This window comes from Peromyscus californicus, unplaced genomic scaffold, assembly GCF_007827085.1.
Source record: "Peromyscus californicus insignis strain IS unplaced genomic scaffold, ASM782708v3 Scaffold_6__1_contigs__length_162567912, whole genome shotgun sequence".
In the NCBI taxonomy this organism is placed as follows: Eukaryota; Metazoa; Chordata; class Mammalia; order Rodentia; family Cricetidae; genus Peromyscus; species Peromyscus californicus.
The window spans coordinates 857,501-867,943 of record NW_026294584.1 but is presented as its reverse complement, the minus strand read 5'-3'; the positions used below and the strand labels follow the sequence as shown (position 1 = coordinate 867,943).

The 10,443-nt window shown below is 40.8% G+C and overlaps 1 protein-coding gene across 5 annotated transcripts in view; it reads left to right on the top strand.

The window, feature by feature from the left end:
• Positions 1–1,604: 1,604 nt before the first annotated feature.
• Kmt2e (lysine methyltransferase 2E (inactive)) overlaps positions 1,605–10,443 on the top strand; it is a 75,714-nt gene continuing 66,875 nt past the window's right edge. For 4 of the 5 annotated variants that reach the window (XM_052721804.1, XM_052721806.1, XM_052721805.1 and 1 more), the window contains exon 1: positions 1,608–1,718. The gene's annotated coding sequence lies outside the window, so the exon portion shown is untranslated. Of the gene's footprint in view, positions 1,719–10,443 lie in introns of all 5 variants that reach the window. The other variant, XM_052721803.1, reaches the window with a different exon arrangement.

Genomic DNA, 10,443 nt, shown 5'->3' with positions numbered 1-10,443 from the left:
CGGCGGTGGACGTGCCTCTCCCCCCGCGCCCCAAGGAGACCAAGCGCCATCTTGCCCTGACGCAGTTACAAAAGTCATAGGAGAAATCGCGCCTCCACGGCCGCGCTAGCGCCCCAAAGTCTCGCAGAGGCCGAGCCAGGGCCCTCACCTCGCGCAGGGAGAGGAGCAAATGATCAGGGAAGAGCCTTGAGACTTCCTTCGCCACTGCTTGGGTTCCAGAGAGGCCGCGGCGACAAAGATCACCGTCATCACTTCTCCCTCTCTGCCTTTGCTACAGACTCCCCGGACGACTCTGGCCCCACCCGCTGCTGCAGCATGAGGTCATCGCCAGCCAATCCTGACGCACCCGACAGAAATCATCAGGCGCCGATTGGCTGCCGACACCGCTCTGCCTCTCCCCACTCCTCTTACAGAGCACCCAAGGTCGTGCTGGGGGCCAAGAAGACGGAAACCGCCATTTCGGGGAAAGGCCCCGAAAGCAAGATCCGTAATCGCTGTGTGATTTTAGTGGGGAAACCTGTTTTATTCCTTGGTATCCCCTTTTCGCTTCGAGAAACCAGCTCTGCCCCCTCCCCCGTTTAATCACCGCCACACAAACGAACTCCCGCTCCCCTCCCAGCACACTGTTCCGCGGCTGGGGAATCCTTCCCCGCTGCTAAGAAGTTTAGGAGGCGGCGGCGGCAACTGCACCGGCAGCAGCAACGGCAGCTTTTACCCCTTACACGGTGGCAGGGAGGCGGCGCTGACGATGGCTGCACTTTTTTCTGCGGCTTCTCCCCCTGACCTCTTCCGTTTCTTGCTCCTCCATCGTGACGGCGCCGGACTCGCCAGCTCCGCTTTTATCCGGTGCCCGGAGCCTGCGCACTGGAGCCTCCTCAGCCACTAGTGGGCGTCGAGTGACAACCCGACCGGGTTCAGCCTGAGCTGGCAGGCCAGACCAGGGCGGGGGAGGGGGCGACTAGGACAAGGCTGCTCGGGGGTGGGAGCAAGTGCATCACTTTAGGAAGCGATGGGCGGGGGGTCGTCCCCGTCCCTGCTGTCATCCTTCTACCTACTAGTGGCATCCTCAGGCTCACCGACATCCAGACTTGAGGGCTACTCAGGGACAACGGGTAAAGAGCCAAGCCCACCAGCTAGCGAGACCTCCACAACCGTCGGCGAATGGCTGAATGCACCTGTTGTGAAAAAGATGGAGCGTCTGGCCAGCTCGCGGCCTCCTGCGTGACGTCTCCACGGCTCGGCGAAGAGGCCGCGCCTGGAGGCAGCCCATAAACAAGATGGCGGCGAGTAGCTTCGTCCCCTCCCCCCTGCCCCTGCGGAGCGGGGCGGGCGGGCCCCGTGCGCTTGCCGCCGCCGCCGCCGCCGCTGCCGCCGCCGCCGCCGCTGCCGCCATTTTCCCAGAGCGAGAAGCAGTGACACTGAGCGGGCGCAGGGGGCCAAGTCGGAGATCGAGCCTGAGTTCGGGAGCGGCAGCAGAGGGGGCATAGACACTCGGAGCAGCCTCGTCGTCTCCTCAGCATTCCTGCCGCGGCCCGCAGCGCCCGACTCCTCGGTTCCCACTGAAGACACTACGCGCTGCTGCCTGGGGAGGGGGTGTGGAGCCGGTTCTAATCCGCAGTGGCTGTCGTCGGGGGTCGTCTGAGCGCCGAGGTGTGGAGAGACTCGTTGGGGGTCGAGCCGATAACAGGGTTCGGGTGTCTGGTGTGTGAACATCACAGGTCAGTGCTTGTCGTGTCCATGGGAGTCGTGGGGTCCACAGTGGGGGGCACTTAGGGCTCCAGGGAATGGGTCGCTGTCCTTCGGGAGCCGGGCGTCCACCCAGGCTCAGGCGCCTTTGCTGGGGTCGGACGTCGCTTGTGGAAATCGAATTTGTCCTTTCTCCCGTCTGTCCCTGCCAGAGGCATTATGGCGGGTTTTAGGGTAGTGGAAGGGGAAACTGGCAGTTAAACCCCCTTGAGAGTGGGAGTTAGGGAGGGGGCGCCCTCCTCCCTGGCAGTGGGTTCAGGCCACCGGGGTGAAGAAGGTGGCTTGTGACTGCTATAGGGCTTGTGTCGTAGAGGTCCCAGGAGCTGCCAGCTCTCTGTCTCCTCTAGCTGCATCTTGTTTGGGTGCTGAGAGAAGACGTTTAGGCCTCGTTTTCTTCTTCCTGCCTTTATTCCTTGTCACTCTCTGGCATAATGTAATCCTGAATATGAAAGGGGTTAAAAGAACGCCCTGGGCATCTCTCTTTGTAGGAGAGAGACAGCTCCTCATCCTCTCCAGGAGAGGGTAAACCCGCCCCTAAGGTGGTCACCCCAGCCTTCCCAGTCTCCTCCCCCGCTCTTCTTGCATTACTGCCGTCCTCTACTGTGCCAAAGCCTAAGAATCCACAATATGGCTCATTTTAGAAAAGCTTATTTTGACCGAAGGATTGGCACCAACGCAGTGGCAGCAGATAGAGATGAGAAACAAACGGTTCCCTGTGCTAAACCGGGGTGGAGAGAGAGAAAAAACAATCCCGGGTGCTTGCTTCACTGGCCTTAGTTCCGCCTAGATCCGCCCTTATCTAGACTGTCTCTCAAGAATGATCAAATTTAAAGGCAAAGAGAAATCACTGGAGTTAGTCCTAGAGTGAATTTCTATGTTGGTTATTTTATTCACTTTTTAGAGATGGGAATAATATAAAGTGTTTGGAGTTTTGGAGACCTTGGAGAGAATTAAGTTAGGTGCATTCAGCTCTAGGTTGGAGTTAGCAATACCTAATTGGGAAACGGCCCCCCTTTCCCTTTAATTTCTGAGATGGAGAGTAAAAACTGTAATTTCCCTCTTTTGTCCTTTACAGATTCTAAAAATGGCGGCCCCAGGCTGATGTTGTGGTAATCTAATCAGCTCGGGTCCTCCACACCCCATGCAGTGCGTTTGTCTGCAGCATATTACAGGCTTATTATGTTTACATGAAAAAGATTGGGCTTGTCCCCCCCCCCCACTCCAAACCATTTACAAAAATTCGTCAATTTTATTTCAAATTACAATGCTGTGTTTTAGCTGATTAATTTTATTGGTTTTTCCTGGGAGGCAAATAAAACAACACAACTTTTGAAAAAAATAAAAACATTCGGCCCTGAAAATTCCATGGTCAAGGGAATTTTAAACATTAAAAATTTATTTAAGTACAGGTAATAGTTTATGTTGGCCTTAAATCACCCATTTTTATCTAGTATGTCAAAGTATAATGTTTTGTTAAATGTAAACCATTTTACATGATTGAGAATTTTTGTCTTCAGTTAAGCATATAACTCTTAACTGATTTTGTGTATTTCGGTTTTTGTATTTTGTTTCAGAGTAAATTTTTTAGGGAGCTGTACAAACAGACCCAAACCTGTTACTTCACTGGATATAAGGATGCTTTTCTTCCCAATATTGTGTCTTGCCTCTGTTTTTCTCCTGTATTTAAAGCTTTAATAATTTCCAGTTGGTTGTGTATTTGATAAGGTGACACTCCATGCTTTGCTGCCTCTTAAGTTCATCTTATTGCATACTATCATCATTATGTAAGTTTAAAAAAAAAAAAAGGCTTTGGTCTTGATTCCCTTCCCCATGCCCATTTGCCTATTATGGGATTGTGGAATTACTCTGTTTTAATAGACCTTAAATAAAACCATTGCCATAATAGGATCTTGAATCCATTTTATGCCATTGTCAAGATCTTCAAGACTGAGACAGAAAATTAATTGTCAGGTGTCATTTAATTGTACTTTGAAAAGTGTGGTTGATTACAATTTATTTGCATACTGGAAGGGCTGTCTTCTTTCTGGGTTGAACTAAGTAGTAAGATATGATTGGGCCATTAGTGGGGTTTAATGAGCTTTCTGATTGTGCAGCAACTGGAAGACGAGTGCCTTTCAATCCAGTAGTACTTAAAAAGATTGGAGAGCACACATCTTTTCGTGAGTCTTTCTCTATTGTGTAAACCTTAGTACAGGTTGTACTTCATATTGTGAATATATGAACTAGTTGATAAGGTACATTCTGCAAAATAACTGTGGAAATAATGGGATTAGGCAGTTTTATATCCCAGTGTGTTTTATCCTTGAAGACTGATCGAGTACAGAACCATACTTAGAGGCTTTGAAATATTATATAATGAAATGTTGGTGGATAGTGGATGAGTTTGTATAGGAATTCCGGGTCACTTATTTACATAATACTCTTGAGTGTGTGAGTCTCTAGACCCTAGATACAATTTATGACCTCCATGGTTAAGATTTGTAATTTAGAACAAGTTTGGTACTTTTAACTTGATGGTATTTGATCTTCCTGTCCAGTACATGAAATCAATGTTTTATAAATTTATGTAGCAATAAGAGGGAACACTGTCTATACATACTGTAGTTTTCTTGATGTTGATGTTGGTCAGGTCTAGATGTAAAGTAATTGGCTAAACTTGGATTCACATAAAAACATTGTTAGAAACAAGAAAAGCTTCATTTTGGGTTTTGTTTCTCTTTTGACTCCTGTAAAATAAGGAGTAATTTTTAAGTGTTAACAAACAACAGTACCTTATTTTCAGTATATAAACAACACAGCTGTTGTGTAAGTTAGGATGGAGGAGGCGAATTTATTAGCAAGTTGTGTTTCATTTCTGTTCCCTGAGAATTTTGAAACATTTTATCTCTTGGGAGGAAACTTAACAGTCTTTGTTCCTAGGATAGCTGAGTTTGAGTGATTACATATTTTATCTGTTCAAGTGGAATTGTAGAAAACCTATAATAGAGTAAAATTACTTTTAAAAAAGTTATTTTCAGAGACTGCATTTTGATCATACTTGGTTTTTGTCTTTATAAAGTATCTTTTTGATTCCTACTTAAATTGAGAACTTTTGCCCATTTCCATTTCCTTCAACTCTAGAGTCATAGTGACAGTAATAGCTGTTAATAGTGGTTATGGTAGCAGTAACCTCTGTAGAATTCTGGCTCGTCCTCACTTCTTCCAGCCAGAGAAGCTTCACTGTATACCTTATTGATGAGGGCAACTATTGCTTCTTAATTAGTATCTTAATTTATAAGAATAATGTACTCATTTTTGTGTATTAATCTCTTAAACCTATAGTTTTATTTTCAAAGGTGCATTAGAAAATCCTAACAGCTCTACTTTTTTGGAAATTGCTATTGAAACATAGATGTGAACTACTGTGGTAATGTTTAAATGTAAAAAAAAAATGTTCATTTTTACTTAGTTATAAAGTAATTATGCATATTTGCATTTATGTAAAGTATTTGCTATGTAAAATTTTACCTTCTTAAATATCTATATTTAAATAGCAATGGAATTTGAAGAGTTATCAGAACTAATTGGGGGATATTAGCATTAGTAGTATGCAGTTGTCTGAAAAGAAAGTATATTATTTTAAAAACATTTTAATAAAGTATACTTTTTGTTTCTAGAAGACTTATTCTTAACAGATGATAGGTGCTCATTTATTTGTTGAATTTAAAGCTTTAATTTAAACATGTACTTCAAAATGGGTTAATCAGAGACTGTTTCTTATTATGTCTCTGAGCAAATGTTAAATACATGTGTTCCATGAAAATTATTTTTACTTTATGGCAAAATACATTTTTTAGTTACTGCCCCAGTAATAGGGAGGATCTATCTGCTTCAAACATTGCTCTGTGATATTATTAGCTTTGGGCTGAATTCAAGAATCCAAGTGACTCAAATTTATTATCTGTTTTGTCATGAAGAAATATCGGAAGGAGCCTTATTTCCTTAATGCTGAACTGATTGTTTTTGTATTAATTTAATATTTATTTAATATGAAAGAGCAGTATTTGTGGTTGAAATTGTTTTGCACTATTAGAAGTAGACAGTATTAACCAAAGATTGACCTATTACTATTAAGCTATAGAGAACATATTATGAATCAAAGAAATTGTTTATTATTGTGAACTTGTAGACTAAGTGCTAAATTAAAAATTAAATGCAGTTGGAGAGGTAGCTCAGTGGTTAAGAGGACTCACTGCTCTTCCAAAGGTCCTGAGTTTAATTCCCAGCACCCACATGGCAGCTCACAATTGTCTGCTGCCATCTTCTGGTGTGCAGATGTACTTGCAGACAAAATACCCATATACATAAACTACATGAATAAATAAATTTAAAAAAAATCAAATGTTGGTGACCCAGATTAAGTAACACAGATGAAAGATTTGTATCTTTAAGCATATGAAAAGTTTCTTATTGTTTAGTGACTACAGTGCTTCTTAAATCAGAATCAGAAAAATCCTTGTTAAAATTCATGTGATACAAAATCAGTTGTTTTTCCCTCTTGGTCAGTTTATTGTAGACAGTTTAAGAAAGCCATTTTCATGTTGGGTGAATTTTACAGTGTTATTGGAAATCTCATCTCATTATTTACCCAAAGTATTTAAGATTTTAGTTAGTTTTTGAGGCAGGGACCATGTATTCCAGACTGGCCTGAATTTACCTATGTTAGCCTAGGACAACCTTAAACTTGTGATCATTCTGTCTCCACTATTAAATTCTAGGATTACAGCTGTGCATCACCAGACCCGGTTGATGTGTTAGTGGTTGAACCCAGGGCTTTATATATGCTAAGCAAACACTCTGTTCACTAGATTATATCCCCAGGCCCAAGAGTCTTCTAATTTGCAGATAATGACTTGTAAAACATCAATTCAATTTGTAAATAATCAGCTACTTACTCAGAATTTTAAAATGTTGGGTGTTTTTTTTTTTTTGTTGTTGTTGTTCTTAAAAGTGAAATGTGAAATCTGAGTGTAAGAAAATGAGAAACAAGGGAATGGGGGAGGGTAATAGAATCCATGTGATATGCAGCCAGAGAGGGTCAGGAGCAGAGCAGGGGAAGAATGGGATGAGTTAGAACAGAGTATAATGAACACATGTTTGAAAATGTAATGAAACATAGTATGTTGGATTTAAATATAAAGAGTTAATAAAAATAAAAGAAGGCTAGGGCTGCGCCTCATTGTCGCCCATGCACGAAGCTCTCAATCCCTAGTCCTGCTCCCTGCCCCCACTATAGAAACAAAATCTCACTCATTTCTCTTGTATTTTTACAACTGGGGAAGAAAAGCAATTCCTAGTAACTCTTAGGTTACTTAATGTAGAGTTAATCCAAAAGAAGGGGCACTTTTTCAGTCCTGAAGTTTATTATTGAGAAAGACTATTGAGTAATCACACCTGTATCAATGCCAGCTTGGTTGTGGTACTACTTAAGGTCTGAGCCGAGCTGGGGACAGAAAGCTAAGATACGACAGTAGGATTTAGTTTGCTTCCTTTTATGGCATTTGAAGATAATTTTTAATTTTTTTTATTTTTTAAATTTGTATGTAAGGTAATTTTGTAAAGTGTGTGTGGGGGGGGTGTATATGGGTGAGGGCATGTGTGTGCCTTAGCATACTTGTGGGTCAGAGGACAACTTTCAGTAGTTGGTTCTCACAGGCCTCGAGCTTATGCCGTGTTTTCCTGCAGAGCTATCTATCTTGATGGCCCTGTAAGATAACTTCTCTCTCTCTCTCTCTCTCTCTCTCTCTCTCTCTCTCTCTCTCTCTCTCTCTCTCTCTCTCTCTCTCTCTCTCTCTCTTTTGAGACACGGGGTCTCTGTGTAGCCCTGACTGGCATGAAACTTGGTATGTAGATCAGGCTGGCCTGAAACTCATAAGAGATCTGTCTGCCTTTGCCTCCTGAACCTGTAAGATAATTTTGAAGTTTATATAATTAACTTTTGGTTTTGTTTTGTTTTTTGAGTCAGGGTTTCTCTGTGTAGCCTTGGTTGTCCTTTGGCTGTCCTGGAACTATCTCTGTAGACTGGGCTGGCCTCAAACTCACAGATTTGCCTGTCTCTGCCTCCTGAGTGCTGGGATTAAAGGCATGTACCACCATTGCCTGGCTTGTTAAACATTTTATGTGCAAGCATTTTTAAAAATTAGTGTTGTTTTTGGATATTTTAATTCTAGTTTTAGAAAGGTTTTTTTGGTTGTTGTTTTGTTTTTTTGGTTTATTTTTTTTCCTTTCTTTTTTAAACATGGGCTCTCTACATAGCCCTGGCTGTCCTGGAACTCACTAATTTTTTTCTAACTGAAATGAGCAAATGGTATTTATATTTAGTGGTAATAACCACACTACCATTTGGGATAGTGTCACAAAATGAAAATGTAGGCTTGATATTTATTCTTTTTTTTCTGTTTTTTTTAATTGAAAATAGATTGTGTGTGTGTGTGTGTGTGTGTGTGTGTGTATGCAGTATATTCTGATACAGCTTTGATTTTTTTTCTCCCCCATGGGTTCACAGAAAAGGAGAGTGGATATAAGGAAGATACCCTTTTCTAATAGTTTTGTTTTCTTATTTCACACACTAATAAATGTAACTTGCTTGTGAGTTTACACAGGTATCTGAAGTGATACAAGATTTGAAGGGTCTTAATGTTACTAACTTCAGTGATTGGAACTATGCTTTAGTAGCCATGAATTGATAGGGGTTTGAGATTGGTCAAATACATAGGTAATGCTCATTCAGAAAATAAGAATCTTATTTGGAACTATCCTCTGCTACTTCTTTTAGAACAAAGCTGATTGATTGGTTGATTGACAGCTTGTGTCAGTCATTTTGAAGGCTAGACACCAGATTAATTTGAATAGCCTCTCTTTTCCTGGTACTAAGGGTACAGAGATAAGCTCATCTTCACCTTGAGGGAGCTCACAGTTTATTCCTACCTCTCATAAGTCATAAGTCTCATAAACCTAAAATAGTAATTTTAGGTTTGATTTTGCTATAGGGAACAGATATCAACTAGAGCTAGCTTAAGTAAAGGATTTGTTATAAGGTTATATAGGGAAATCTCAGGCTTTATTTAAATCTAGTGAGTCTCACAGAAAGTAGCAAGGTGTCATAGAGTCTCCATTCTTTGTCTTGCTTCTTGCTATTAGTTGTGCTTGGTTAATGGGGTGTTGTCAGAGAAGGTATTTATGATGTGTGGAGGGGAGGCTATAATGTAGCCCCAAATACTTAATTTTCTTACTATATTTTTTAGAGAACAAAATAATGGGTCAAATATGTATGTTTTCGCACCTATTTGTCTTTGTATTTGGCTTATTTGCTGTTCTCCATTCCACATCTCAAAAGTGCTTTTTTTTCGGGGGTGGGGAGCAATGTTCAGAGGTACTTCACAGTACCTCTAGAACTAAATAATTGACTTTGCAAATTGACAGCTCCACTTTTTAATTTAAGAAAAAAAAAAGGAAAGAAAAAAAGCGGGGGGCTGGAGAGATGATTCTTCCAGAGGTCCTGAGTTCAGTTCCCAGCAACCACATGGTGGCTCACAACAATCTATAATGAGATCTGGTGCCCTCTTGCGTATATATACACAGAGCACTCATGTAAAATGTAAATAAATAAAATTAAAAAAAAGCAAAGTATCCTGGTACACACGTGTTCGTGAGCACATGTGCAGACAAACTAACTAAATAAATATGCAAATATATACATGTACTTCACGTGCACATGTTGAAGAGTATTTACAAAGGCAAGATTTTTTTTTTCTGAGGATGTAGAGTATTTGTCTAGTATGCAGAATGATTAGGAATACACAGTGAAACTGTTTCAAACAAAACAAAATGAAAAAAGGAGGCAGAGGCAGGAAGATCTCTGAATTCAAGGCCAGCCTGGTGTACATAAAGAGTTCCAGGACAGCCAGGACTGTAAAGAAAGACCCTGCCTCAAAAATAAATGGATGGATGGATGGATGAAAGAATAGAAGAAAGTATGTGTAAAAGGAAGTTGTACTTTGAAGGTTTGATTTTTGAAATGATGACAGTTATTTCAATACAATATATTCTGTATAAGATTGGGGATAGAAAACCAAACAGGATGAATGGTTGTTGAATTCATGGTTGAGATTAATAATGGACAGCTACATCAGTAACACTATGAGTGCACATTCATCTAATGTTTATAAGTGTGAGGGAAGGAAGTTGTGGTTTAGTTAACTTAAGTGGGTATCCTAGCCACCAAATTCCAGTCTTTGAGGGCAAATGCATAAATATCTCAGTTTTTTGTTTGTTTGTTTGTTTTTTATTTTTTGGTTTTTTTTGGTTTTTGGTTTTTTGGTTTGTATGGGGTGTATGGGAACTCACTGTGAAAACTATATATCTCATAGCTGTTTCAAAATAATGTGACAAAATGAAAACTGGTCATTAAAAATATAAGTAATGTATTATTTAAAATTTATTATTTAAAATTAAAATATATTTAAAATTAAAAATATAAGTAATATATATATTTGAGAAGCTAAGAAGGTTGAAAAGATTTTGTGAAACAGGTTTTATAACTGGAATAGTCTTCTAAAATAATAATCAGGGTTTTTTTGTGTATATGACCAAGAAACTGCCCTCATAGAGTCTGCTATGTATCCCCAAATAGTTTTG